Raw genomic sequence first — 22611 nt, forward strand, 5'->3', positions numbered from 1 at the left:
CTGTGCTCGCACACAGGCTTCTTGGTGGCGGTAGCAGCAGCCTTAGCGTCTCATGCCCGTCTCTGGGGTCCGCGCTGTTAGCCGCGGCTCGCGCCCGTCTCTGGAGCTCCTTTAAGCAGCGTTCTTAATCCCCTCTCCTCGCGCACTAGGAAACAAAGAGGCAAGAAAATGTCTCTTGCCTCTTCGGCAGCTCCAGATCTTTTCCCGGGCTCCCTCCCGGCCAGCTGTGGTGCACTAGCCCCCTTCAGGCTGTGTTCACGCCGCCAACCCCAGTCCTCTCCCTGCGCTCCCACTGAAGCCCGAGCCTCAGCTCCCAGCCCTGCCCGCCCCGGCGGGTGAGCAGACAAGCCTCTCGGGCTGCTGAGTGCCGGTCGGCACCGATCCTCTGTGCAGGAATCTCTCCGCTTTGCCCTCCGCACCCCTGTTGCTGCGCTCTCCCCCGCGGCTTCGAAGCTTCCTCCTCCGCCACCCGCAGTCTCCGCCCGCGAAGAGGCTTCCTAGTGTGTGGAAACTTTTCCTCCTTCACAGCTCCCTCCCACTGGTGCAGGTCCCGTCCCTATTCTTTTGTCTCTGTTTTTTCTTTTTTACTTTTGCCCTACCCAGGTACTTGGGGCGTTTCTTGGCCTTTTGGGAGGTCTGAGGTCTTCTGCCAGCATTCAGTAGGTGTTCTGTAGGAGTTGTTCCACGTGTAGATATATTTCTGGTGTATCTGTGGGGAGGAAGGTGATCTCCGCGTCTTACTCTTCCGCCATCTTCCCCTCCGGCCTCTCTCCTTTTCTTTTGCTTTTAAATCTTTATTGAGTTCTTCTCAGAGGGGCACTCTAAATAAGAAACTTGCTAGCAAGATAGGCTGGGAAATGTCATTTCTAGGCCTTCAGCCCCTATATAGAAAAGAAAGCTTGGAAGGGCCAGCAAAGATGGTAGCAACTAACACTACCCATACACTGTGTATTGGGATAACTTCTCTACTCTGAAATAGCCAAGTCATCTTAGACCTGCAGAAATGCAGTACAGAGCTTTCTGCTTGATAGATCTGTGTTTAGTAGGAGCCATATTTTCACATGGCCCTAGAGCAGGAGAAATTTAAAAGATGGTTCTCAAAGGCCCTTCACATTCATTGGTTTTTATCCTTCTAACTGTACTGTATCTATTTTTATCTTTTGAGTAATTATTTGGAGGTTAGTGTTGTCCTAAAAGGCTTAATATATTAATCTTTCATAGTGGAAAGTTGGCTGCCTCCTGAGTTGAATTGTAAGGTCAGTTCAAAGTGGAGGTTAGTCATTGCCAGCCCTGTCAGGTGGAAAGAACACTGAAATAAAAGACAAAAGGTCTGTGTTCAAATCCTAAAGAGGCCATTTATTAACTATGTAAACATAAGTCATTTGACTTCTTAAAGTCAATTTCTTCTTCATGAAACAGAAATTTAACAAGCCTCCCATCCTACCTCATAGAGTTATTTTAAGATTTAAAACTAGAATGGGGAAATGGATGGGAAGATATTTTTGTAAACTATAAATGTTGTGAAGGTCAGAACCCAACAAGGCTTACTGAAAAGTCTGCCAGGACCTTGGCAAAGGGGAGATGAAGATAGGAGAGGAAGCCGGAATTGCTGGGGACTCACCTGGCTATAGAACTATCCGAAGTTGGGTGGCCAGATTTTCAAGTTATAGTGTCCGAAAGGATATAGTAAACTTGATATGGTATCACTATCCAAGAGGTCCAGTTTGGGGCAAAATAGGACTCCAAGCAGTGGTGATTTTCAGAATCAGGTGCTTGGCAGGGTTGAGTGGGCTCTATCTGTTTTGGAATGATATCACAGCAGTAGCACAAGGTCCAGGCAGTAGTATCACCCACACTAGCTTGGCACAGAGTAGGCAATCAATATATTTTTATCAACTTGACCAACTGACTAATAGAATAAATGAATAAATATCTGGCAATAGGAAAGTATGTTGCCAAGGTCCCAGAAAAGCTGAATCCAGTTCATAACCTGGTTCCAGACACATATGGGGAATATCAGTGTTAATCAAGATGAGCTGCCCAGTGACATGGGATGAGCAAGCTCACTGCTGGCCAGAAGGAAGAGAAGGGATGCAGTTCAGTGGGCTAGAGATATGGGAGCCCACCCCATGCACAGTGGCTTGGCTCCAACAGAAATTCAAGATGGCACCTTTGGGTAGAGTTGAGCCACCTGGCTTGGTCAGGCCAGCCGGGTCAGGGCTAGGATGGAGCTAAGGACTGGCAGGTGCCTGAAACTTAACAGGAAGTAAAGATATACATTAATGTATTGTCGTACTGAGTTTTCAAACATTAACTACTCATCTGAAAAACAATGAAAATTTCTCTCTGGGATTCACAGGGACTTTAATATGGGTTCATTTTAATAATTATCTTAATATACAGCCACTAAAATGTCTGTTTTTGAAGAAAACCTGGGAAATGCTAATGAAGTAATGAAGGAAGTAGATAAACAGGCTATGCTCCTATATTTATAACTCTGAGTGTGCGTATGTTCAACAGAATAAAAGGACACTCTCTTACCATCATACATCCTTCCTAAAAGGTATTGAAGTTATAAATATCAACAAAGTCCAATAGAGTATTTCTAAATGCAATGTTAAATCATAAGACATTTTTGTCCATTTACCCCAGTTCCAGGGATGGCTGGGAAAGAATGGAATGCACAAAGATTAAATCTCAGTTTTCTTCTTCAAGTATTGTTCAATAAATGTTAACATTATCAAGAAAAGGTTGGGGCCAATTTTCTCTTTTAACAACGGGAACATACTTGTAACTGGAAAACAGTCTATATTCAAGTAATTTACACATAGCTTCAGTGAAATGCACTTGATAGATTGGGTCATATTGATTTGTGACGTTAAAATCCAATGCAGAGGTTTCCCAGAGAAGGTAGGAAGGAGGTGAGGTGACCTCTCACTGCTGCTCTTGCTACCAAGAGCACCAAGCTCTCCTCCTCAGAGGAGGACCATAGTCCAAACACCCTTCAGCCCCAAGTCATATCTGGGGTTCCTTTATTCCTTTGTGAGTGAACAGCTTTGGGCACTTTCTAGAGTGCTCTGTCATGGGCTGGAGAATAAGAATAGTGAATTTCAAGTGATCGCAGAGAGTCGAGTTTTGAGGATTCTCTCATTCTCTGCTCGGGGAGACAAACATCTCGTACAGTTGTCTACGCAGCTGTGTTGTCAATACCATAATTCACCCTCCTGAGGTCAGAGCATCCTGTGAGGTTTTAGCACAGAGTGTTGATTTTACTCTGGTGGTCTGGAAGAGTGCACACTGCCTGTTAGTGGGAAGCTCGCCCACTAGAAGCATATCACCAGTGGATGCCATCCTAAGAATGTCTGTGAAAGGCTGAAAAACTAGAGTCAATAGGACATCTGAGAGTCCTCAGCCCCACTACAGGCGAACAGGATTTCCTCTGGGGGGATATGTAGCTTTAAGTAAGTCTTTCAGGTTTTGAAAACCCAGAAAGCAGACATGGGGACCGGAAATTGAATTTATTATTAGACTCTTATCTTAGAAATGTATAGGGCAGGAAAGTCAGCCCAGTACCCTGGAGTTCCCGTCTAGTCTGTGGATTCTTGGGGGGCACGTCCCAGAAGGTTCAGGTGCCACAGACGCCCCTGCGAAGCCACTGTAGAAAAACTCTCGCTGCTCTTCTGATGTCCAAGGGGGCTACACTGCCAGCTCCTCAGTCACAGGAGGTTTCTCATTCCAGGCCTAGATAAGGCAATTACATTGAAACGATTGCATCACCTTGCTGCAGACAAGCATGGTTGAATAGATCTGCTGGAAAGAGAGTCGAAGGAGTGTCATCTATGGTAAAACACCTTTTTCCTTTAGCTTGTAGCAAAATCAATCACAGGTGGTGGTAATTTCTACAACACGCTTTCAGTGATGGTTTGATTTCTACATTTCTAGATAGTGTTTCCCACTCTTTTCTTTCTTTCTTTCTTTTTCCTTTTTTCTTCTCTTTAAGCGACCTTAAAGAAACTTAAATAAAATTTTGACTGAGGGCGGGTAAAGGGGACACGGAGTATGATAGTCACTTTTGTTCCAGTGTTAATTTTCAAAAACTCCAGATGTCTAATACTGAAAGCTGGTCCAGAGCACGCAGAGTTAAAGAACTCGCTACCTACCCCTCCTCGGGCTGCAGGGCTGAATCACACTGGGGGAAGGAAAGTCTGTCTCACAGAATTATTAATTCACTACTGTGATTTCTTTCTCTGTTGCTAAAGGGGAGCTGGGGGAGGGGTGTGGGAAGTCGTGTGGGCAGCCAGGAAATGTGACATTTGTCTTGGTTCCTTGCGATTGGAGGAAATTCTGTCTTCTTTTGGTTCAGAAATTTTAGCAGCTTAATTTTTTTGTTGTTGTTTAAATGTATGACTTTTGGCGATGGAAGCAACCCCAAGCCCACCTCTCTGGGGCTGTAAAAAATACTTTATCAAATGATGTCATTCAGGTGGAGAGCTGCTAAGAAAAACCTAACCCTGCAGGAGCCAGGTCCCAGCCTGCCTCTAAATCCTTGTGTAATTTAAAGCGGCACTTGTCAGGGGAGTCTGATCAGACCTGTCGCCTTCAGTCTCCTCTTTGAACTTCACCTCACTTTTCTACTTTATCTTCTGATGAGAAGTGAACATCAATATGAATGATCTTGAATGCCTGCTCTCTGAAGACCCATAGTCACTAAGAAGTAGTCAGTGACCAATAGTCACTAAGATAGTGGACAAAATGTAAGTGCCATGTAAATAAATGTCCCTTACTAAATAGGCTGTGAGAAAGTTTAGATGATGTACAGCAACTATTTTGAGTTATTTGGATAAAACATATTCCTCAAATTTGGGCACAATATTATAAATAATACAGCACTAATTTAGTATAACCTCAGTATATTTCATTTCAAAAGATTGTAATTTCTATTTCTGTTTATTTTTAAGAACTTTTTTCCATTTTTAAAGAACTTGTAATATATTTTATTTATGTATTTTATTTTTGGCTGCATTGGGCCTTCGCTGCTGCGCGAGGGCTTTCTCTAGTTGTGGCGAGCGGGGACTACTCGTCGTTGTGGTGCGTGGGCTTCTCATTTCAGTGGCTTCCCTTGTTGCGGAGCGTGGGCTATAGGCGTGTGGGCTTCAGTAGTTCTGGCACACCAGCTCAGTAGTTGTGGCTCGCGGGCTTTAGAGCGAAGGCTCAGTATTTGTGGCGCACGGGCTTAGTTGCTCCGCAGCATGTGGGATCTTCCCGGACCAGGGCTCCAACCTGTGTCCCCTGCATTAGCAGGCAGATTCTTAACCACTGCACCACGAGGGAAGTCCCAGAACTTGTAATATATTTTAATAATGAATTAAATAAACAAATAAAACCACACTTATTGCAAACTTATTATATGGCAGACCATGAGCTGGGTTTAAAAAGAATATCTCATTTAATTCTAACAAAACATTATGAGTTAAGTATTATTCCCATTTGACAAACAAGAAAACTGTTGTTCAGAAATGTCACACGGCCAAGTTTAAAAATGTGGCTTATCTATCTCAAAAGAGAAATGCTACACTAAGAGGAATGTGTAATATTTTTCTCTCATTTTCAATGTTTGTATTCTTTAACAAAAGACTCTAAATAAACATTTAATACAAAAAAAGCATATTTACAACTTATGTATAAGTTCTAAAGAACAATAATAAAATGGGTCATTGTATACCCACCTCTGGGCTGAAGAAATCAGACATTAGCAACACTTTTGAAGTCCTTTGTACCTTCCCCAGCCCTATTTTTCTCCAACATTCCAGAGACTGACGATGATTTCATTCATGGGATTGAGCCATCTCCCCAGTTAGAGAGTAAGCTTCTTGAGAAAAGCACTTTGGTTTTTTGTTATGGGTTTATGATTCTTCTGTTTTTCTTCCCAGTTTTACCACATAGGAATTTATCCCCAAACAATGTATTGTTTTATTTTGCTTGGGTTTGAACTTCATAAAATGTCTTTTGTAACTAGCTCTCTTCATTCAAAATGCTCTATGCTGATAAGAATGGTGTGCAGTTCCTCATTTTCACTGCCACATAGTATTCAGCTGTAAGAATATACCCCATTTATTTATCCAATCTCTCCTTTATCTGCATGTGTTGTTTCTGGGTTTTGCTGTTATAAAAAATATAATAATAACGTTATTGTCTAAATCTCCTGGTACACATGTGCCATATATGTATACAGAGGAGTATAACTGGCAGGTTAAAGGCTATGTGAACGTTCAATCTTACACGATGATGCCAAGTATTTTTTTTAATATTTTGAAAAAGAAGTTTTACATTTATACTTATAGTATTTCAGATGTTCCCTTGTTCCACATTCTCATCAATGCTTGCTGTCATTAAAAGAGCTTTTGATTTTGGCCAGTCTGGTAGGTCTGAAATGATAGCTCATTCTGAATTTGGTATTAATTTCCCCAATTACTAATGAATTTGAAATTCTTTTCATATACTTACTAATCATTTGAGTTTGCTCTTCTGTGACAAGTCTGCTCACATGTTTTGCTCATTTCCCCAATGTTTTTCTGTTGTTCTGTTTGCCATTTTCTTATTAATTTGTAGTTTGCCTTTTTATATTCTTATTACTATTTTTTCATTAGACATATATGTTGCAAATACCTTCTCCAAATTTTTGGCTGGCTTTCCACAAAGAGAAAGTCAGTTTTAATGTTGGCAAATTTAATTTTTTTTCCCTTTGTAAGCAAAACTCTTACCTGCAAAATCTTTTCGTTTCCAGAGGTCATAAAAATGTTATCCTGTGTTTTCACCTAAACGTTTTTAAGCTTTTTTCCCCATATTTAAATAATTAATATCTCTGAATTTGTTTTAGGGATATAGTAAAGAATAGTGAGGAATTTTTTTTCCATGAATTCAAGGGAGCCACATAGTCTGAAGCAAGACCACCTGGATTCAATAATTAAAATGTTACAGCATTCTCCATTGCATTCGTGCTCCTCCTTTGAAAATGGTATTTCCATGTACCTTATGGTTTTTATTGCTTTTATGACTACTGACTTTTTTTTAATTTGGTTACTTTTTCTAACTTGTTTGCTCTTATATAAAAATACTATTGACTTTTATTTGTAAATTTTCTGTTTTAATAAATTCTATAGATTCTTCTGTGTTCTCTATGTAAACAGTTACATCATAAGTGTGATTTTCTATATAAAATAAACAACAAGAACCTGCTGTAGAGCACAGGGAACTACATTCAGTATCTTGTAATAACCTACAATGGAAAAGAATCTGAAAAAGAATATATATGTGTATATATATATATATGTGTGTGTGTGTAAATATATATACATATATATTTGTATAACTGAATCACTCTTCTGTATACCTGAAACTAACACAATATTGTAAATCTACTTCAATAAAGAAGTATGATTTTCAAGTTTTATGTGTATGTGTGTATGCACACATGTATAAGGATACATTAAAGACTAAAATGTATCCATTATTTTAATAATATAATAAATAATAATATCCATTATTATTTTACCACTGGAAAACTGAAGTCCTTTTGTATATTTATTGCATCATTTGTCCATATACATAAATTTTCTATAGCATATATTTTGATATGTTTTCTCATTTTTAAATAATATCTATTCGATGAGAAAACTCAGAAAATAGGCATAACAAGAAAATCAAAATCACCCATAATTCTACCACACAATTTAATAAAATTCAACAATATATACTTTAATAACCTACTTTGTATCCAAATGCAGCTATTTATTTCCTATTTTCAAAGATTTTGCTTTCTAGTGAATAGCTACTGTAAACTTTTTGATGTTCTACTCATTTGGTCCTTTTTCTAATGATAAATTCATATTTTTAACACAAATGAGGTAATATACATGTAATTATGTAACCTGATATATTTCATAAATAATATATGTAGCTTTTTTCACATCACTGAAGATTCTTCTGCAATATTATTTTTGATGAATGCATATTATATTCCATTATACATGGAATTATATTCCATGTATATTATATTATATTCCATTGTACATGGAATTATATGCATATTTGTGTTATAATTATTTTGTTGCATACATACTGTGTTCAATTTTTTGCTACTATAAATAGTTATAACTTTGCACCGTTCTGTGATGATTTCCTCAGAAAAATTTCTGGAAGTGGAGTGCAAAATTCTAAGTTTTTTAAAAAATTATATTGCCGAATTGCCTTCCAGAGATTATGTTCTAATATGAACGTCCACCAACAGTGCGTCTGATCCGTTCTGTAATCCTCCCTCTCTCTCTCTCTCTCTCTCTCTCTCTCTCTCACACACACACACACACACAAACACACACACACACACACACACACACACGTCTCAAGACTCTAAACTTGAATCATTAAATGGAACCAAAAAACTTCCTAAAATTTTCACTAAAACTACCTGGGAAAACTCCTTGCAAAGTTCCCCACCCTAGGTATTGTTATGCTTGCTCCCGCTGAGTTTAAGGAAAAAAAAAAAAAAAAAAGGATTTTCTCCGGGCAGTTTTCACCAAGAAGACTAGAGTATAAAACTTGAGTTTTCTTTCTAAGTTGAGAGAAGCTTTTTATTTTAATTTTATCACATCTGGTGGAATTCCTTCATGTATTTATTGCTTTGTTTCTAAATATAAGTATGACAAGCTCATCTCTGTCTGTGGTTCTGCGGGGGTTTTTGGAAACAATTTTAGCTTCGGGCATACCCCTGAACGTGGGCAGCGCCCACGCACTCTCATCTCAGCCTCCACTTACCCTTTTGGGAAATCCTGATACCCTTATGGGGAGGGGTTTTTTTTCTGCTTTTTTTCTTTTTTACCACTCTGAACTCAAAGAGGGGTTTTCTTCTATCCCCAGCCCAACTTTAACTTACACAGTTTTTTAACAGGTAGTACTATATTGAGAATGCTAGTTCTGCAATATTAGTTCTCACCCCTGGAGACACATTAAAATCACTTAGGGAGTTTTTTAAATACCCATCTCTAAGCCCTACCTCGAGATTCAGATTGAGTTTTTCTGAGGCATCAGCCCCGGTCATTGGTGTTCTAATGTGGATTGTGTCCTCTACCACTGTCATCATCAAAATGACCTCTCCAAAGAAGAATGGGCTTAGAAAAGGGAAAGCAAGGAGCTGAAGAGAGGATACTCGTGAAGCAGAAATGAAAGACTCTCTCTTTTTGTAGCCAAGCAAGATGTTAAAGGTGAAGAAGGTTAAATCGTGTCGGTTTAAGAAAATTAGGTAATGTAAGAATTTCATCATTTCATCATCGTGTTTGGAACATCCATTTCAGCTCGGTGATCTGCTTGATAAATCATGAGTGTCTTCCAAAAGTGTAATTTTACAGTTTATTACTTCTCATTTCCCTTCAAAGAGGAGGGAAGAAGGAAAGTATAGGGATGGGGAGGGAGGAAAGGGCAGGAGAGAGGGCACAAAAAATGTGAAGGGTAAAAATAAGGGACAGGAGAGAAAGTGTGAGTAAAACCTGTCAAGAGAGCAGAAGAGTACAAGCAAGGGAATAGCAGATCAATGGCGGATAAGAGACCCCTGTGAGGGGCAGGCAGGGAGGCTCATTAAACACTTGTCAAGTGAAAAAATTCAATGGAAAAGAAGGAGGTCAAAGTAGAGGAAGATTGACGGAAAAGGAAGAGGGAAACAGGCAACACCAGTGCTTGGGGCTCACCTCAGACAGAAATACAAGGCAAAATATAGGACCCCAAGAATCGACCTTCCCATTTCCTCATATGCTCCTAGTCTTATAGTGCAAGTAGCTCTCAAAAGAAAATTCAATCCCAAATTCTTAAACAAGACAGCAGTTACTCAAGACATCATAGATGGAGATGCTATAACTTTCTTCAGTGATCTGTTTATCTTACAATTAAATTTTACTCAATTATTTTCTTTAATAATGTCTGTGCATTTACAAATTAGAAATAAACATTAGTTATTATTCTCCTTCTATAAAAATTAATGTATATTTAAGTATCTTTCCTATAACTTCCATCTATCTACCTTAATTCAAGTGGTAAAAGAGAAGGACTGTGTTTAGGGGCAGGGTCGAGGTGAGAAAATTTTGTTTTGTAAAGGTAGCAGGTACCTTTCTTAATTCTTCTATAGGAATTAAGAATGCTTGTAGGGCTTCCCTGGTGGCGCAGTGGTTGAGAGTCCGCCTGCTGATGCAGGGGACACGGGTTCGTGCCCCGGTCCGGGAAGATCCCACATGCCGCGGAGCGGCTGGGCCCGTGAGCCATGGCCGCTGAGCCTGCGCGTCTGGAGCCTGTGCTCCGCAACGGGAGAGGCCACAACAGTGAGAGGCCCGCGTACCGCAAAAAAAAAGAATGCTTGTAACGGCACATACAGAAACACCCATGATTTCAGTTGTATTGTTTATAAGAAGCCTGGAGATAGGTACTTCCAGGGTTCACTAAGTGTCTCAATAACTGTTAGGTTCCCAAGCGATGCATCTGTCTGCTCAGCCAGCCTCAAGGTGTTGTCTTTGTCCTTGTGGCTTTGCTTCATCGTTGTAAGATTTTGTCCTCAACTCAGCATCTCAAGCAGGTATGGGGGACAAGGGCAAGTTTCTCTCCTGTTAATTAGAAAACAAAATATCTTTCCCAAAAGTCCCTCCACAAATCTACTCAATGCTTTCTTCACCAGAAATGGGCCCAATGGCCACCCTCAGTTCCAAGAGAGTGTGAGAAAGAAATTCTGTGGCTGCCATAATGGGAAGAGGGATGGGAGAAGGGGGCTGAGGGTGGCTTTGAGGAAACCCAACCACAGGGACTTCCATCTCTCACCCCTCCTTTGGCTGGGGTCCCTTTCTGTCCTCCTCTCCTGCTTCATGCCTTCAAGCACCATTTCCAAAGTCTATTCCTTTTATAGAAACACAAGCCTATGGAATTTCCACCTATTAAAATAAAACCCAGCACATCGACATGTATTTTTAAAATATTATTTTTATAATAATAACAACACTATGTTTTCCTGGGGTCATTACTTACCCAATAGGTTATCTAGGTCCCTTGTCTCTTCCTTGGCATCTACCACCTTTAAAACTCCTGACTTCAAATATAACATGACTATAGCTGGTCTTGCAAGAGCTATGAAACAATCATTTGCGGGTTAATTATTGCTTTCATCAGTTAAGCCATGTATCCACAAATCCTCCAACGTCTTTAAAATCTCCTTCCACCCCAATAATCTTATTCTTTTTAGCAACAGAAAATTGTCTGTTCCTATTTTATTTTCCTATAAATAAAGCTCAGTTGTTTTTATTCTCAAAGAGTGTTCCTTATGGGCATTCAACGCTTACTGCCCACTAAGAAATCTTCCCTGACCCTCCAAGGGTGTCAAGGCCTGAAAGCGTTGGAAACTGTGCTGTGTTCTCATAGTTTCCACATCATGTATATTATAGACACCACCGTGAACCCCGCAGTGCATGTGAGCATGCTGCATTCACTTCAGCAACCCCCTGAGCTCAGTTTAACCTCCGGATTAGAGTGGCCCCTTTTCAGAGACACTGGGCGAATGCTGATTGAATTGAAATGAAGGGAAAGGATCTGAAATGCCCCATTGGGCCACATGACAGTCAGCTGGTTGCAGCTCATTCACCCAGACCAGGTAATGATCTGTAGAGCAAGTCCCTCCGGAGCTTCCTTCTGCCGCAATCTCTCACCACGGCGTTCTTCACCAAAAAACTGCCCTCCCATCAAGTCAAACAGAAAAATAAGCAGATTTAGGCAATGAATGGAAGTGAGGATTGATGGCTAAAGCCACACTCCTTTTTGGCATCTTCGCTGCTCATTTGTGCTGGGGAAGCACTTTTATGCTACAAAACAGGTCGATTGGCAGGGGGACAGGCAGGAAATATGTTAGGGAAACAACAGAATTCTGGAGCCAAATTGCCTCTCTCCTGCCTCTTAAGCTCTTCTTCTTTGGTGGCCATTCTTTTCATTTAAATTCATTTCCTATTTAGAGATTCTTCTTGGGCAGGTCCTGAGGGCATCCTAACGAATTAGTCCAGCAAGCACAGTGACTTCCTTTTCTGTCAGCCTGCAAGATCCGCCATCATTTTTAACTCTCTTAATCAGTCTTTGAAATCAAATTGGACTATATCCAAAAGCAGTCTTGTCTATCAGTACAATTGAAAAATGTACTTCTTGGGGACTTCCCTGGTGGCACAGTGGCTAAGAATCCACCTGCCAATGCAGGGGACATGGGTTCAAGATCTGGTCCAGGAAGATCCCACATGCCGCGAAGCAACAAAGCCCGTGTGCCACAACTACTGAGCCTGCGCTTTAGAGCCCGCGAGCCACAACTACTGAAGCCTGCATGCCACAACTACTGAAGTCCGCATGCCTAGAGCCCGTGCTCTGCAACAAAGAGAAGCCACCATAATGAGAAGCCTGCGCACCGCAATGAAGAGTAGTCCCCCCTTGCTGCAACTAGAGAAAGCCCGCGTGCAGCAACGAAGACCCAACACAGCCAATAATAAATAAATAAATAAATATTAAAAAGAAAAGAAAAATGTACTTCTTGAGAGCTTGTTTGGAGGTTCTAGCAGGGGATCGCAGCTACTCTTATACCCTTGACCAAAGAACGGTCCTCCTCTATGGGGAAGGTCATCATCTTGAAAGGAGCACGCAGCTTTGGGAGGGACGTACATGGTGAGGGAAGAAGGGGACACCCGCCTAGCCAACGAGATCAGCCGAATCAAGCCTGGCGATCAATGGGGTGACAGATGTCGCAGCCAGATCGCCCTCACATCCAAAAAAAGTACTTCTTGGTGAAAGACTTAGTTCATTAATCTCATCTAACTTTATGATCACCCTTCAATGTACCGCCTTAGCATTTATATTCCCAACGTCTCCTTCAATTTCTTATTTAGTGTGAGTGAATGTTATCCCCAGTTAGAAAGTAGGCTTCTTGAAAAGAGGACTGTGTTGTGCTCTATCACGTTTTAAAATCCTTCTACTTGAAAATATTGTTCCACCTGCTAATGTGCTCATCATTCTATTGTTATGTGTGATGGATTTAACCTGCCCCTGTCATAGACAAATTCTGACCTGTAAGACACTCGGTTCAGTATAAAGTCACTTGTATTCTTAGCGAACTCATATAATGATCCACATATTGTAAATGCTGAGCAGTCCTAACTGCCTGTTAGATATTCAAACAGGGCTGGACTTTTGCAACCAGGCTACTATATTTGCAATTAAATGAGTGAAAAGGACACTATAAAGATCAGTGCTGACCCTGGAAAAAGTTGCAAGTGAGACACTTTTCAATAAAAAACATACTTTAAATTATGTCACATCACAGGAGACTGGAGACAAGGAATCAGGCTGGCAGCAAAATCAACAACACCGGCTCTCTCTAGGTTTGAGTTCCATCATTTTTAGTTGACTGCCCTTTTGTTCTCCTGCTTTTTGGATCGTGATGAAAAATGATACCATAATGGTGAATACATGTCATTATACATTTGTCAAAACCCATAGATTGTACAACACAAAGAGTGAACCCTAATGTACACTCTGGATTTTAGTTAATAATAATGTATTAATATGGGCTCTTCAGTTGTAAAAAATATACCACACTAATGCAAGATGTTACTAATAGGGGAAATGGAGCAGGTGAGAGAGCATATGAGAACTCTGTAATTTCATTTCAATTTCTCTGTAAACCTAAAACTGGTCTAAAAAGTAAAGTCTATTAATTTTAAAAAACTAATGTACATTAAGTGTCTAAAACACAGGGAAGGGACTTCCCTGGTGGTCCAGTGGCTAAGACTCTGAGCTCCCAATGCAGGGGGCCCGGGGTTCAATCCCTGGTCGGGGAACTAGATCCCATATGCCGCAACTAAGAATTCTCGTGCCACAACTAAAGATCCCACATGCCACAACTAAAAGATCCCAAGTGATGAAACTAAGACCCAGCACAGCCAAATAAATAAATATGTTTTAAAAAAATAAACACAGGGAACACTCAATAAATAATAGCTCTTATTATTCACCATCTCCCTGGTGAGTACATCCATGACACAGTAACTTCCATAGCTGGCTAAGGGTACCCATTATGTTAGAGCTTCTCAACCTTGGCACACCACTGGCATTTAGACTAGATAACATTTTATTGTGAAGGGCTGTCCTGAGCACTGTAGGATTTTAGCAGCATCTATTCTCCGCTAACTAGAGAGAACCTGCTCCGCATCAACCCCCATCTTCATTCCGTGACAACAGAAAATGTCTCCAGACTGTCCAATACCCCCTGGGGGAAACTAGTCACACCCAGTTGAAAACCACTGCATTAAGAGCTTTCGAAGAAAAATAAAAGGGCTCCAAAGATCTTAACCTATACCTCTGTCACGTTAGATGAGAGTTTCCAAACTCTAAATATAAAACGTATGCCACTAGAAATAAATTCTACCTGCTGGGGATTTTTCATTTCATGATTTTGGCCTTGGGACCAAGATAGCTGGGGACCTAACCTGCTTTGGCATTACTTGAAAGCTGAGAGGCTATTCAGTCTCTGCTTTTGGAAGTTTCTTGTCCAAACTGATCCAAATAAAACTAAAACCGTATGGCTAGAGCAGGGGTGTGATACTTACCCTTTTTACCCTCATCCTTTCCATGCAAGCACAGGAGCCAAGAGTGGCAAATATCTTTGCTGAAAGGACATTTTCAACCTGTTTTGTTTTGTTTTGGGCTGCGCCGCACAGCTTGTGGAACCTTAGTTCCCCAACCAGGGACTGAACCCCTGCCCTCAGCAGTGAGCGCGCAGAGTCCTAACCATTGCACCAACGGGGAATTCCCTGTTTTGTTTTGTTTAAACAATTATTTAGGACATTTTGATACATCGTGGTATTTTCCTCCCAAGAAAAAGTTTTCAGATTAGTAATATTTTTCATCGCTAATCTCAGCCTTAGCCCCTAAACCTCAATCAAAGGGTCTGGAGAAAAGCAAAAGAGCCTGTTTGTTACTTGTTAAGTTAAAAGGGGATTTTATGGGGGCACATTAATTGGGTCAGATACCCTATGACTATCTTCTTCAAGTTTGAAAGCTGGGAGTTTCCAGGAGATATGCTAATCTTGATTTGCCTGTATGAGTTTTTATTAGGTACCAGCCAAAAGATTGTATTTATTTGTTTATTTATGTAAAGAATGAGGGATTTCGACACTAGGCCCCAGTCCAGGGGAATTCATGGTTCAATAAAGACTAACAGCCCAGACAGGGCTAGTGCTTTCCCCACTGGGTTTCTCAGGATTCCCTATCAAAGGAAAAGAGGCCTCCTAAGAAAGAGCTTCAGATGAATAATTCCTTCTCACCAAAACTCCTTAGTATAGCCAAAAGATACTCTAGTTAGATGGGGAAGGAGGAGGGGGAAGGTGGGCAGAGAATAAGTAGGAACATGTGTGAGATGGGGGCTCAGCTGGCTCCATCCTCAGAGAAGACCCTTGGTTACTGCGCTGCCCAGCAGGCCCACTTCTAACACTGCAGAGCTTCCGTGGGGCTTGAACGGTGTTATGGGCTGTACGCTAGGCCAGCATGTGGCGTCAGATCACAAGACACAGAGCCACGCGTATGTTATTCTTCAACAAATTTACTTTTTATGTGTGTGTGAAACACTGGGCTCTCTAACACACAGGAGCTAGATGATTCTTGCAGTAAATAAACACATAACATCAGTCATCTAAATCATCAAAAGACTCCTTACTCAGATTTCAGTAAAGGGGGCAAGCAGTTAATTCTGGCCAAGTGTCAGAATCAACGTGTGGAATTTTTTAATACTATGGACACCCGACTTCTGCTCCAGCTCTTCTTAATGATATACCTGGGGTAAAGTTCAAGCATCAACATTAGTTTGAGGTTGGAAGCCAAATTTACGTAGGCTATGTAAAAACAGTAGTTACAGAAGGTCACCCGACCATGTGTCCCATCTGGATGGCTGACGAGTATCAGTAGCACATGTCATGCCCTGTCTCTGGTGAGGATACGAAGTGGAGAACAAAGGGTGCGTGCCTATGTTGCATAGTTCACCTTGGATGGCCATGGCCTGAAACCTTCCGCACATATATCTTACTCTCCATGAAACTATTATCACAGCCAGCCTCCTGTTTGTGCTTAATAAATTAACGAATTAAGGAAGCAGCTGTCTGATTCCATTCCCCAGGTCCCTAGTTCTGTCTCATCAATCGGTACCTACATATATATTAAAAGAAGCAATAAAAGTTTGAGATTCCTGAGGGATCTGGAATAATCTCCCATGGGAAAAAATAGTTCTTATAATAGCTCATGTGTCTGAAACCTGGAGAAGCCCTGCCAGAAGGTGGCATCTTTAGGGAGAAGTTGAGCACGTTCAGAATGTAAAAGGTCCTTTTATGTAGACAAACATCCTGTGTGAAGAAAGTTTTAAATTTACATTTAAAAGACTTATTGAAAATTGAATCAGAGAAATTGTATAATAAGCAAGATCCCTTTGGCCTGGTCAGGGGAGAGCTGGAGGGGCCATCTCTCAGGGCTGACAGTAGCCCCAGCCAGCACAGTGACTCTCAGCCCTGCCCCGTGATGCACGATGACCTCTGGGGTTCATAACCCCATAATGCGTGGATGACTTCTTGATGCTGCCTCGTAAAAGATATGGTCTCCAATGGTGGGGCGTTCGGATTCACTACTGGGCAAACTCTGCCTCTGGTGGAGTCCTGTGCAACAGGGCTCGTGCAGATGGGCACCTTGAGAGTTCAGCTGCAAAATGTAATTGTGACTGAAAATTATCTCAAAGGTCAAACCATAATCAGATGGGTAAGTTGTGGCTCTGCCACTAAATAACCCTCTGTGACTTTGACGATGTTAATTAGTTCACTCATTCTTTCATTTATTGGTTTGTTTATTCATGTACTTATAAAGTACCTGTTATGTGCCAAAAGATATGTCAATAACTGGGGACACAACAATAATCAAAACAGAAAGCCTCGTGCCCTTGCCTGGTGCGGAAACAGACATAAAGCATCACACGGATATGTGTAGAATTAGAACTTACGATAAGGATTGGAAAGGAATGGTGTAACAAGAGGACCCCCCCTGTTAGGCTGAGGGGTAGGACCTCTCAGGGTCATTAAACTGAAACCTAAAGGATAATTAGGACTCAGACCAAAAGGTGTGGGAAGAGGGTACCAGACATTGACAGGGGTGAAGGCTGGTGTTCAAGGGAAAGAGTGTTTGGAGAAGTAGCCGTGGGAGTTACAAATCTTTGCCTCACAATGATGAAAATGGCAGCCCAAGGATTCTTAAGCAGACATGAAGGAAAATGAAAGAAGGAGGTGCTGAAAGAAAAGAGAGAGTGAGTGCATTGGGTCAGGCTCAAGGCTGATGAGATGGCAAACTGTCGGAGTGATGGAAGTCTAGCTTACACGCTAAAAGGATGCAATTTTCTCCTTGGGGAAGTTCTCCTGTGAACTAGTAATAGAGGTGGTGTCCAGGACATGGCAATGGGGTACGGCTGAGGTGGAGTGCAAGAGAAATGTACCGTAATGAGCAGGTCGTAGGAAAGGGCCTGTAGGATGGGCTCTACATCAAATGGATCTCTGGGTTATTTATGTTTTTTAGGATAAAGACTAGTCCAGGTGCCAAAGTCTTCAGTGAGTGAGGACGAGTGATCAGGAGGCTTGCAGACAATCACCTCACTCCCCTGGGGGAAGCCCCTAGGCCTTTTGCAGTAAGCAGTAACAATACTCACTGTTTTTTTTCACTCTTTCAACATAGTGAAAAACATGCTAGACTTAAAATCAGAATACCCGGGTTCAAGTTCTGGCCCTGAGACTCTCTACATGTGCCCTTTACCTTGGACATGTCACTCTGAGCCTTTGAGTCTGGGTTTTCTCATCTGTGAATTATATAAACGACCTTCAGAAGTTTGGTGGGAGGCAGGAAAGGGATGGTGTGTCTCCCTAGGGAAGTACATCAGAATTTCCAGGGCAGTGGTTTTCAACCCTGCTTGTACATGAGAATTACCTGCATTTGGTCTAGGTTGGGCTAAGCTTTGGAATTTTTTAAAAGGTCCCCCAGTGATTCTAATGAGCAGAGTTTGGGAACCATTGCTCAAGGAAAACAGATGTCAATGTCGTTTAAAAAGCTTATTCAAGGGCTTCCCTGGTGGTGCAGTGGTTGAGAATCTGCCTGCTAATGCAGGGGACACGGGTTCGAGCCCTGGTCTGGGAGGATCCCACATTCCGCGGAGCAACTAGGCCCATGAGCCACAACTACTGAGCCTGTGCGTCTGGAGCCCGTGCTCCGCAACAAGAGAGGCCGCCATAGTGAGAGGCCCACGCACGGCGATGAAGAGTAGGCCCCGCTTGCCACAACTAGAGAAAGCCCTCGCACAGAAACGAAGACGCAACACAGCAAAAATAAATTAATAAACTCCTACCCCCAACATCTTAAAAAAAAGCTTATTTAATATACACCACTAGAATATAAGCCTCATTTCCTTGTTTTGTTCACCAAAATGACCCTAGTACCCAGAATATCTGACACATAGTGGGCACTCAATAAATTGTATTTGGCAGTATCTTGATTATAAAGCAGAGCAGAGCACTTCCCCAGGGATACAAACAAAGTCAAAATTGCTACTGAAATTCTTATTCAGTTACTTAATTCTCTGGTCAATCCTGGCCACAGAACTGCAGGTGACCCTGTAGCCTCAAGCATAATTCTAAAATATTAAGTAGAATTTGTTTACCTATAATTAACCTCCTTCTGAAATGCCCCGCTCCCCACACACTCACACAAAATGTGACCTCGACCTCATGAGAGGTCTGTATTCAGGGAATTTCTTTTCATCACACCCCTGGGGAAGACTGAAGCATGTTTCTCTCTCTGCTCCCACGGCCCCTTGAACCTCATCCTCATCCCACAGCCATCACAGACTGTAAAGATGGTCTGTTTGTAAGTCTGTCACCTCCCTTTATGCAAAGTTCCCTGAAAATAGAGAATTCATATTTTCCTTGTAATTCTAATACCCATTGATGGTGGTGATGATAATGATGATGATGTCCCTGGAATCGAAACCATATAATGAATACTTTTTTTTTTTTTTTTTTTGCGGTACGCGGGCCTCTCACTGTTGTCGCCTCTCCCGTTGCGGAGCACAGGCTCCAGACGCGCAGGCTCAGAGGCCATGGCTCACGGGCCCAGCCGCTCCGCGGCATGTGGGATCTTCCCGGACCGGGGCACGAACCCGTGTCCCCTGCATCGGCAGGCGGACTCTCAACCACTGCGCCACCAGCGAAGCCCATTAATACATTTTTATACTATCTGGGACACTGTATTTCCCTTCTGATAGAGAAAGAACCAGGAGTAAACCTCAGATGCCAACCAGAAATTTACTCTGTGATGAGTGGTGGGATAACTTAAAAGGTTTATACTTTCCTGGGACAAAGATAAAAGGGAAGGAGTGGAAGAAATCTTTGATGGGCACCTAAGAACTGGCTGGTGGGCTCAGGTTACTGGATTTTCCCAGCCTGCTTTGGGGAGGTCAGCCAACCTTGGCAACAAAAGCACCACGATGAAAGGAGAGCTTGTTGGGGTCAGAGGTATTCCTAGCTGCAAATTCTTCCACCATGTGGTCTCCCAGAAATAACCAGAGAATGAGAATTGGGAAATTCAGTCTCCCGTCTTGTTATTAACCAGCTGAGTGATACTGAGTAAGCCACTTAAATGTTTTATGGGGGGCTTCCCTGGTGGCGCAGTGGTTGAGGGTCCGCCTGCCGATGCAGGGGACACGGGTTCGTGCCCCGGTCCGGGAAGATCCCACATGCCGCGGAGCGGCTGGGCCCGTGAGCCATGGCCGCTGAGCCTGCGCGTCCGGAGCCTGTGCGCCGCAGCGGGAGAGGCCACAGCGGTGAGAGGCCCGCGTACCGCAAAAAAAAAAAAAAAAAAAAAAAAAAAAATGTTTTATGGGGGAGTCTTTTCATCCATAAAAGAAATGGCTAAAAGTTGTTGCCTTACAGTGTGGTAGTGAAAACAAAAACTAGGTGCTACATGTAAAACCTCTTTACAATGAAACTCTTTAGTTGCTATACGAAGTGACAGAGTTAGCAAAGCACTGCTCATACCACGTCAGTAACTTAGGTTCCCCGGGGCTTTGCTGCATGAGCTCCACGGGCAAGGCCCTCATATGAGTGGCCCCTCGGTTCAGCACAGGGCCTGGGCATTAAGTGTTGCCAAGCTGTTGCCTATGTGGCCTGTCATTTGAGCTGTGAATGGTGCTATTGTCTCCCCTGAGAACAGACAAGAGCCCAAGGGAAATACAAACTTTCCAGAATACTTAAAGCTCTCCATTCCCACCCTCACCTGACCCCCCCTCTCCCGCTGTAAGGTAATAATTAGAGCCTCTTTGAAAATGTTAAATTACCTGCCCAGGCCTGCTAGACCTCCTACCTGTGGATGGAGGGACAGAGCTGCCAGGGGCCCTGAAGAACTGAGCATCACCCCCAGTGGCGTCCCCATCCTTGTTTTTTGCAGTTCTTCCTCCACACCCACTTTTGCAACTTTTCCTCTTTATCCCTCTTGATAAAAATCCAAATTGCCCAACAGCTGCTAATCCACAAGAACAACTCCTCCTTCTTCAGAGAACCATCTTTGACCAGCTAGCCGTGAAGCTAGCTGGACTTCTGCCTACTCCCTCCTACTAAGGCCCCATAAAATAGTCCACCGTCCTCCAAGTTAGAGAGTCTGACACCTGGCATTCTAAGTGAAGGCTTATGTTAACGGTATTCTCGCTCGTTTTCTTCCTCTGCTCTAGGAGGCCTACATTCTGCCTTTATGGCAAGTGGGTGCCAGCATAGGCGAGACATGGTAGCTCTTATTTTCTGACTTCCTTCCGTAGTCAGTAGAACAAAGGCATCTTTCCTTCTCTTCTTGCTGTTGTCATCATTTAGATGGGGCTGAGCCTTGTTGGGGAGAGAAAAAAAATTTTTTTCTTCTACCCATCTTAGGTTCTCCAGCTGGGACACTGTAAACCGGACTGACAAAAGACAGATTAACAAGAGGAAAACAAGTTTATTAACACGGGCATCGCACCTCACATGGGAACACTCGGGGATGTGTGACTGAAAGGGGTGGTTAGAACTCGGGGTCTATATATCTTAACTTAGCTGGGCAAAGGGAGGGGAAGAGAGGGCACTTATGGAAAAGCAAATTACTTTTTGGAAAGATAACTGAGCCCTTAAGAGAATAGATGGGAGATATGATTACTTGTGAGATGTCTGGATGTGGTATGGTCTTCTCTGCTCCCAAAAGAGAACATTAGTGTTGCTCCCAGGGAAAGAATTTATGACCATTGAGTTCTTTCGAGAGGTTCTGCTTTTAGGCAGATAAGGGATGTCAGGAATTCAAATGTTTTCATGTCAAAAGAATTCTTATGTCAAAGTGGCACATTTGGGGGGTGGAACATGCTGCTTCCCTCAACTTTCGAGACCAAATCACTACACATCGTGTTATGGGATTGACTTTGAGGACTGAACAAGTCTTCAACCTTGCTTTGGGCAGGGCTGGGGCTGGGGTGCATTGACTGAAAAATAAAATGCACCACATGAGAGTTGTGAGTTAAGTTTTATTTGGGGCCAAATGAGGACTAGAGCCCTGGAGACAGCCTCTCAGAGAGCTCTGAGGAGCTGCTCTGAAGAGGTGGTCGGGGGAGGTCAGTTTATATATATGATTTGGAAAAGGGGGTACGTGCAATCAAGCACGCATTTTGGCAGAAGGTTGCTGCCAGTCAGGAGGAGCAGATGTCACCACGAATGATTTTAGTGCTTTTCTAGATATGAGAAGATGTGAGAAAATGGGCTCATAAAATCTTGTCCTGAAGATATCTAACTATGTGAAGGCCTGTTCTGCTAGTTTTCCCCAGAGCACAGAGTGCCTCATTCCTGATCTCAGCCCCAAATTCCTTTCAGGGGGTGTTGAGGGTCAGCGACTGCAGTGGCGAATGACTTCATTCTTGTAGAACCAGATGGCAAGTGACAGTTTTTAGTTGGCAGGTGAGACGAGTGAACACCGGCCTTGACTGCAAAATTTAGGTGGGGTAGAGGGGGCAAAACCCTATCATCAAGATAGATAGGATTTTAATGCTGTATTTTAAAAACTAAAAAGCAATGGAAAAATCCAAGGTGAACAAATAAGAAAATTTTACACTAAACTAGCATCAGTATTATTGAATACAGGCCACAGGCCAAAGGGATCTATTTTTTTTTTTTTTTGGCGGTACGCGGGCCTCTCACTGTTGTGGCCTTCCCCGTTGCGGAGCACAGGCTCCGGACGCGCAGGCTCAGCGGCCACGGCTCACGGGCCCAGCCGCTCCGCGGCATGTGGGATCATCCCGGACCGGGGCACGAACCCGTGTTCCCTGCATCGGCAGGCGGACTCTCAACCACTGCGCCACCAGGGAAGCCCTTCGAGGGATCTATTTCTGATACAGGTTTGTGCTGACTGCTTCCTTGTATGGGAACCTACCTCCAGTGGGGATTTTCCTAAACCACAGCATCCTCAAAAGTCTCCCATGTT

The 22611-nt window shown here is 42.6% G+C and overlaps 1 long non-coding RNA gene across 1 annotated transcript in view; it reads right to left on the reverse strand.

Annotated features, from left to right (window-relative positions):
• Positions 1-715: 715 nt before the first annotated feature.
• Positions 716-22611, reverse strand: part of LOC149747896 (uncharacterized) — a 91903-nt gene continuing 70007 nt past the window's right edge. The window contains exon 6 of the long non-coding RNA XR_016395224.1: positions 716-10640. This is a non-coding gene — a long non-coding RNA (uncharacterized LOC149747896). The remainder of the gene's footprint in view (positions 10641-22611) is intronic.

The sequence above is a fragment of the Delphinapterus leucas genome, chromosome 12 (assembly GCF_059928025.1).
Source record: "Delphinapterus leucas isolate spDelLeu-1000000601 "Yukka" chromosome 12, BTC_Dleu_Yukka2, whole genome shotgun sequence".
NCBI lineage: Eukaryota > Metazoa > Chordata > Mammalia > Artiodactyla > Monodontidae > Delphinapterus > Delphinapterus leucas.